This window comes from Apaloderma vittatum, unplaced genomic scaffold (assembly GCF_000703405.1).
Source record: "Apaloderma vittatum isolate BGI_N311 unplaced genomic scaffold, ASM70340v1 scaffold28642, whole genome shotgun sequence".
In the NCBI taxonomy this organism is placed as follows: Eukaryota; Metazoa; Chordata; class Aves; order Trogoniformes; family Trogonidae; genus Apaloderma; species Apaloderma vittatum.
The window spans coordinates 3212-11679 of NW_009703667.1; the positions used below are offsets into that span (position 1 = coordinate 3212).

At 40.4% G+C, this 8468-nt stretch overlaps 1 non-coding gene across 1 annotated transcript; it reads left to right on the forward strand.

Annotated features, from left to right (window-relative positions):
• Positions 1-1374: 1374 nt before the first annotated feature.
• Positions 1375-1458, forward strand: TRNAA-GGC. Its single transcript is given in 2 exon segments — positions 1375-1412; positions 1423-1458. It is a non-coding gene; the product is annotated as a tRNA-Ala (tRNA).
• The last annotated feature ends 7010 nt before the right edge of the window (positions 1459-8468 follow it).

The window sequence follows — 8468 nt, forward strand, 5'->3', positions numbered from 1 at the left end:
AGTTCTGTATACTACCTTTAAGACCCTACAAAACACAACCAGAAAAATGTAACCCCATTACCACTTGGCTTCGAATAGCTCTACAGAAGTTAGCAAATCAAGAAATTTTAAATCTGTACTAATACATAGAATCACAGAATGGCCTAGGCTGGAAGGGACCTTAGAGATCATTTAATCCAACCTCTCTGTCATGGGCAGGGATGCCTCTTAACTAGAACAGGCATGTACTGATGTGCATTCTAGTTCATCATGAACTTCACAAGCCCCATTTCCTTCTGCTTGATCCTACAAGCCTAAAACCAAGCATGGCCCACCTGGAGTTTCACACTCCTCCAACGCACAAGCCGGAGCCACCTCTGACAGCTTGAGAAGAGGCCTCTGGCTTGTTGGGTCCTTGACACCAAAGGGGCGCAGGTGTTAGAGCGATGCTATACTGCGTGTCCTTGGGCACGAGAGCCTGCCAGGTGGCACAGCCCAGTGCTTCTCCCACCTCAGCCTGCAAGTAGAGCATCACCTCCTGCCTTGCCAGCACTGCTCAGCACGCTCTGCTACTGACTTGCTACTTCAGGTGAGCAGATGCTCTGACCTACCACCTAGCTGTAACTATTGTGTGGACCACCAAGCCTGTAGCCCGATTTTGCATATCGAGGCTTGCATGAACACATGAGGAGAATACGAGCTCAAGTGATACCCACCAGTGGTAGTTGTAATGGATGTGTCCGTGGATTCAGGGGAGACTGATAACAATACAATAGCCAAGGGCTAATTTGAACAACGCACTGACCTAACGACCACGCTGGTCAATGTCTGACTCAATCCAAATCTGGAAGAAAGCAACATCTGTAGCTGGTATGTAAATATGACTACAAGTCAGTTATCTTGCTCTCTAAGTAGTGGGCAGCCCTGGGCCAACTAAGCTCTCCTGCATGGCAGCAGACTGCAAGCCAGTATCTCCCTTTGAGTAGGGTGTCTCTCAAGGTTACTCCTCAAGGTTGAGAGAATCCTCATCGCATCAGATACTTGGGAAATGAAATGGGAATAAGCATGCTGAAACTCTGAAATCTTAGCTAAGTGATATACAGGACTGATTGTGCACACAAAAACTTTAGACATAAACCATTGATCAAGTCTGGGGCTAAGTCTGGATCCAGCTGCACCTAAATGCCCCTCTGAGAAGGAGTTTAGAGAGCAAGGGGGTCCTTTCTGAACCACAGGACTCAATGGGAGGGTCTCCCAGACACTTTTGTCTGACTCTGTCCTCTATGCAGTAAATACTGAAAAGTACCTTGCCATCAACCTTGTTAAGCCACTGTCACACTTACTATCAAATTTTGTTTATATCAATAAACATATTGCTACTTCTCTTTTATGAGGGGGCCGGTTAGCTCAGTGGTTTGAGCGCGGTGCTGGCAACAAGGACCAACACCGAGGTCGCGGGTTCGATTCCCGCTCGGTCCCCATGTGTTGCCTAGTCTAGTCGAGAGGTGGCGTCCCTGCCCAAAACAGGGAGGTTGGACTAGATGATCTCTAAGGTCCCTTCCAGCCTATGCCATTCTATGATTCTATGATTCTATGATTCTACGAGTGAAGTGTGTCACTCCCTCTACGACATTGTTCTGCAGAAGGAAGTATAGGACTAACAGATCCAGTTTTGCCAACAAGCTGGTCTCTGCTCTCATAGAAGCAATCCAGGGTTGTCTTTACTGAAAAAGGAATGGTTCCACAACCAATAGAAAATGAAGTTTTGCTACTGTATTTGTGCCTAGGAACAGAATAGGTTCATTTTTCAACAGGAGGTTAATATGCACTTTAAACAAGTAGGAACCAGGAAAACAGTGCTGTGTGTTGACACACTACAGTCTCATCAACACAGCATGAATATTTTAAACTTTTCCACTGCGTTAGCCATCACTCGTATCACTTTGTCCATAAATGTCACAAAAGAGGCCAGGACCTCAAGGTGCCCTATATTATATATCACAAAGAGAGCAGAGCCAATAAGCCAGTCCTTGCCTACAAAGGAATTCAGCGCAAATATACTACACAATTGACAGGAAATAACTTCTATGCTTTTCAGAAGCAGAAAAACAAGATTTAAATTATTAGTCCTTGGAAATGTGCAGCAGAGCTGAGAGACAAATCCAAGCACGCTCAATTCTAGCCCAGTGCTTCCTCTTCCTTCAGACTTCAGGCACACAGGCTTCTTATTCCGCCCCTTCAAAAATTGACAATACAGTAAGTACTCCTCAACAGAACCTTCTCTTGAAGGAAGCTCTAAGACAGTCCACTTGTTCTTGGAGGGTTTAAGACAAACTGAGGACCTAGGGAATTCTCTTACTTGCACTAGAGTGCACTCTCTGGCCATGGGGCTGCATTTATTGCTATCTGAAAGAGAATATTGCCTGCACATTGTTTACCCATATCTACTGAGGGCTGATCTAGAGAACATGATTAAAATAGCACTACTTAGTGTAGCGTATATCTTTCAACAGGAAATTAATCTACAAGACTATTACTCCTATAAGAAGGTCACAAGTTTATATACCCTATGTGATCCTTCACCTTATCACGATCAGGATTCAGCCAAGACAGAACTTCAGAGTCAAGATTCTTCATTATAATCTTTAGGGGTTTATAACCTTTAGAGGTTTTTTAATCTTTCTCCGCCCTTCCCTCCCATACACACTATGCACTCCTGCCTTCTGTACTACACATGTGCATACTCCAGGACATGACTGATGAGAAGAGAAGAGAGCCAGGTCTTCCCCAACAGCACAGGCTCACCAGCCTGTGTTGTAATTTATCTTTTGGAAGCAACAGACAGTTACACCTAGTAAGTGTGCTTACAAGTTGAATAATATTCATAATCATATTGTTTCTTGAATTTTTTGGCAGATACAATATACCCCTGAGAAGTACACCAAACTGTTCCAGCCTCAGCGAAAACACTTGAAATAGCATACGTCTGTTAATGAATACGTCTGTTAATGAAGGCATCTGTAAGTCAGTTGTGAAAGCCATTTCTAGCCATTTGCAGCACAATGGGGTGGAGCTGTGATGACCAACTTCCCATCTAGGGAGGCACCACATTTGTAGGCAGTGAATCAGCAGAGGTAAGGCTGACTGCAGTCCCTCAATTTTTAACTTGTTCTTAGAGTGGCACAAGATGCTTATGCAATCGGATCATGTAGGTGAGAATATGAAAACCTCCAAAGGCATCACAGGTCGATAAAAAAAGAAGTACCTGTAACCCTTTTGAACCTGCCTATAATCTCTCTCCATTTGTAAATGCAGAGCTACTTCTATGAATTTGGAAGTGCAGAAAGACTTGACATCTGTATAGCACTAGGGCTAAGGTCAACAACAGCAGAACTGCATGTACCTGTCTCCAAGACCTACGCTCAATTTAGTAAAGCATGAAGGCCCTATTTTCACGAGTTCTTTATGAAACCACTCAGCAGTAAGCTACAAGCTTTTCTCAGACCTGTCTCTACAACACAATCACACTGAAAGCCAGGATATGTTAATATTCAAAATCTTTACATCACAAATTATTAACTCGCCTATGTCACCAACTCTCACCATCCCACCATTAAAAAGCTAATGTTCTGTATCATTGGAAGTTTCTAAATCAAACTGGCTTTGAGGACAGAAGAATTAAAATTGCTGATAATTCAGCAACCCTGAGCACACAAATGACAGCAGCCAATGCCAATGGGCTGGGTACAACAGGTGGCCTATTTCACTCCAGGCCTATCACTGGGAATTGACTGTTCCCCGAGTTTAGGGAGAAAAAATTGAAAAAAGTCTTGAAAAGTAGAAACTGACTTATGTTTTTCTAGACATCATGCACCACAGATCAGAGGCACCTCAAGTATTTCAGGAAAAAAATAAAAATCTACTCTGATGTTGCGAAATAGATGTGATGTGGAAATCTTTGTCTTAACATAGAGTTCAATGGCTGCACTGAAAGGACAAGGCAGAGATTTAATTCAGAACTATCCACGCAGGGTTAAAAAGGAGCTTAAGTATAATATTGCTTGATCACAAGATAGAAGTTAGCTCCCCTTATTATGCCAGTAATAGAGGACAACAAACTTGGACAACTGAGTATGCCTGATGTTCTGTTAAAGCTATTGGTATTCACTGCAGTATCAATAAATCCTAATTCTGGGCTGCAGCTTTATTGCAGTAGGTGCTGTACAAGCACAGCAAAAAACAGACTGCCTGCTTTAAAAGAAAGAAATATTAGAAAACACGTTAGCATATGGAGGAGCACAGGGAGACAGTGAGAGAATATTTAAAAAGCATGGTGGAACAGTAGTCTTGATATAAAAGCTGCTGTTGTGTTTCTGTAGGCTCCATGGCAAAGACAAGTACCAAGAGACACACATGAAAGTTTAAGGTTAGTAAGGGGGCTGAGGGATTAGGTTTTAATCATCAGCTCAAGTTCAACATGGCTAAATATCTACAAAGAAATATCAACATGGAGGGAAAGTTGAGAAGGAGCTTGTTTTAAAAAACGTGTGGGTTGGAGGTAGGAGGCATAAGCGAACCTTGAATACTGAATAAGAAATGACAAGGACATGACAGAGGAGTAGGTTGTGAAGAGCTCTGGATATCAAAGCAATGCAAGCAAGACAGTGACTTAGATCTACAATGACCATAATGGAAGCAGAGGTACCTAGCACTCATGTGAACACCTGTGTATGAACGCTAAAATGTAGGTGTGTTAATCACAAGCTTAAGTCCACTGCTACATTTAATTCTTTGGAAGACAACATGTATATGTACAAAAGGACAGAAGCACCCTCAGTAAAAAAATAAATAAAAGAGTTTGCAGAAGCTTTCTGTGTCCCAAATGTTTCCAACAAGCTCTTAGAGAAAAATCATAGAGAAATAAGTGGATGGAACTTCTCATGTTGCGAAATTGGGAGGGTCAATTCAAAAATAGAATCCAGGTTTCTTATTGTATTTTTGTAATTTAGTTCAGCTGTATAAATAAATTCTGAAGTTACAATTGACATTTGAGGAGCATAGTGATCTGCATTGTCCTGTTGGAGAAAATAAAAGAAATGGAGGATAGGGAACAGAGAGTCAATTTATTTTACTTATCACCTTCAAGTGTCAACACTAACAGTAAAGCAGATCATAAGCAGTTACATTAAGCAGATAATTGCATCTCTAGGAGCAAGGTAAAAGACATGTTATACTGCTAAAGGACTCCTAAAGTAACAATGTATTTACCTACTGCAGTAACCAGCAGCATAAAGTCTAGAATTAACAACTGAAATAAAAGTCACAGCAATGCTTACATGCTCTGTAAAACACGGAGAGAGGATCTTTTAAATTAAATACAAAGTAACGAACTGAAGTGAGGTCTCAGAGAGCAAACGCCCTGTTTTTCTTCTTCAGAGAAATTAATGTCTCTACTGAAGCACAGAATAAAAAAATATTATTTTGGTAAGGAACATACTAAGAAGAAAAATAATTGAGGAGGCCTACATAGAAATAGTGCTGAAAAGCACAACTATAAAAATTAAGAAATGTTCCTTAACCTTGCAAAACAATATGAAGTAAATGCGTATCTTGGACATTATTCCCATCTCAAAATCCTGCTTAAATGCTATATGGTCATTTAAAAAAAATAAATCACCAATCAAAAAGAAAAACTCATGCAGTATATGAAAAAAGAATCCTGACAGGTATGATTTGTAGGCATGCTTAAGATAAAATTTGTCAAAGAATGGAGGTCATAGCAGATTGCAGGCTCCCAGCTCCAAAACTCAGCTGATCTTCCCTTATTAGAATCTGATTATTTGCTTAGCACCTAGCATAGAAATTTAATTTTACTGTGTGGATTACCAGCTTCTTTGGTCGGAATTGCTGGTTCAACAACAGCAACATTTTAATTCCCCCAACACAATCAAAGAAAGTAAAACTATCTACCCTATGTCCCCAAGACAAAATTTATCCACAGACAGAACACTTTGAAACATCTTAGATTAAAAAGTAACTGCCAAAGTTAGAAAAATGACTAAAACCACATGCCTTTGCTTTGGGCCAGGGAGCATTATGGGAACGGAACCATGTTTATACATCAAAGTTTTTATACATTGTTTAGTATTTATTTTGTAATGCTAAGGACATCCACGGGAATAAAAACAAAACTCTTCTTGAGGTTGGGGAGGGAAATGGGCTTCACTCCAAGAGAAGCTCATGTAAGCCCCATAGAGCTGTCAGAATCACAAATCTTGATCAGTCCATACAGAAGTCCACTACCATCACCGAAGTTCTTTGATCACAGATATATTGGTTCCCATTTGCCACTAGTTCTGTAAAGAAACAGAAACTTTCTACCAAGTTCCGCAGGTATGTGAAGCTATTGCAACCCCAAGTCTTCCTGACCACATAATTCGCTCCTCAGGGCTCCAATGGTTGGAAGCAGAAGGAGCTTACAAAGAAAAGAAACCTCAAACTACCACCTCCCCTCCCTGAGAAAGAGTATGTAAGTTGGCCATTTAAGCAAGTTTGACATAGAAACAGTTTTTTTGCTGAAGTTCACAACTACGATGAAGAGGAGAAAGTAGTTATCAATCACAGTAACATTACTGCTCCAAGTTTTTTTCCTGAACAGTTAAAAAATTCAAAGTACAAAACTTAAGTTCATAACCACCTCGTACAGGACAAACTTACCGAGATGAATGCATTTAGGATTAATTAAAGGCTCATTTAGTACTGAAGCCTTGAGCCATTAAAATTGATTTTGAGCATATACAACCCCATACAGGCATGAGTTCTGATAACAGCAAAGCTCTGATTATTTACTACTGTATAGCTTGGGACACCTCACTTCACCCCTCTTAACGTGTGCTTCTTCTACCAGCCTTCAAGCAGTCTTCTCATTAAAGGTTTATTTTTCAGAGAACCTTGTACCATGTGTTTGTCAAGCTATAAGCTTATTAGGTTCCTGACTTTACTGGGCCTCTCTAGGCATTACTTTAAATATTATTAATATTTAATTCCTCAGATTAGTATTCTTTTTAAAAGGAGATCAGTTATGTACATTGATTGTCTTCCCATCCTGACTTCCTTTAGTCTCACCAGATAATTATTTTTGATGAGATAAGAAATTAGCAGTAACATCTTGGGAAAAAAAAACACAAAACAACACGAACAAACAAAACACCACCCACACATGAAACTGCTAGCCATCAATGATGCCTAATCCAATCCAAGAACAAAAAAACGTTTCTGCTCTGTATTTTGACCATATGTATTGTATGGATGGCAGGAAACACATATTGATCAGTACTAGGTTGCTGTGATTTTAGGGAGGTAACTATAATTTATAGAGAATTAAATGCATCTGTTTCACTGTTGGCAAAACAAAGAAAGATGTTTCCAATTTTTACTAAGAAAAAATAAAAACCATAGGTTTGTGACACATTCATTTTAGAAAGTATTCCAGTAAGGTGATGTAATGTGAAGATAAAATATGGGCTTGACTCCCTTGGCAAATTTCAAGGGTACAAGCTGAGCACTCATTTACTGCTCAGTAAGTCAAATTCGGGCTACTAACAGCTTCAATGGGAAAAGCATTTTAAAATCTGAAATTCTCGTTTAGCTCTTCCTTCAGAGCTGTTCCAGTACAGAATTATAAGCAGAACTATGAATCTGAACAGACTAAGTTCACAGCCTACTTTTCTAGCATCTTGTTTTTAAATGTCAAGCTTATCTCACCAAGCTGCAGAAATATAGCTGCTAGCACTGCATGATGCTCCATAAATCAGTCTATTCCTAGCACTAATTATCCCAAGCAGCTGTTATCCTCCATTTGATCTTCAGTATCCAGGAAATCTTCTCTTCAAAGACTAACTCAACCAAAGAACGTTTAGTGTGTGCCGTACTTGGAGACAAAATGCAACTCTGTTACTTAAAGGCCATCTCCCCTGTTGGTGAAGCCCCATTAACCCTCCTACAAGTTCACAATGGTAGAGAAAAAAACCAAACCGAAACATTTCATTAGGAAAAAGAACAGCACAGTTACTTGTACTGAAGTATAATCCCCAGAAGAATAAAAGAGGAGGTAGTGCTAAGCTAGACAAGTGTGAAGGGCTATGCATACCATCTAATCGCACAACTTCTTCTCTCTGGCTGTTTCCACATCCAAAAGCTTGTCAGGGAATGATTAAAGATTGCAATGACATGGTATTACAGCTATGCAGTTCACACAGCTGCACCTGCTGTGAGTTTGCACACACAAATAAACTCTTACATCTTGATTGTCCAACATCTGCCATAGATGTCACAGCTTTTCGCTACCTGCGGGAATCAGAGCAGGATAGAATCACACAGAATCACAGAATATCAGGGGTTGGAAGGGACCTCAAAAGATCATCTAGCCCAGCCGCCCTGCCAGGCCAGGATCACCTACAGTAGATCGCACAGGAACGTGTCCAGGTGAG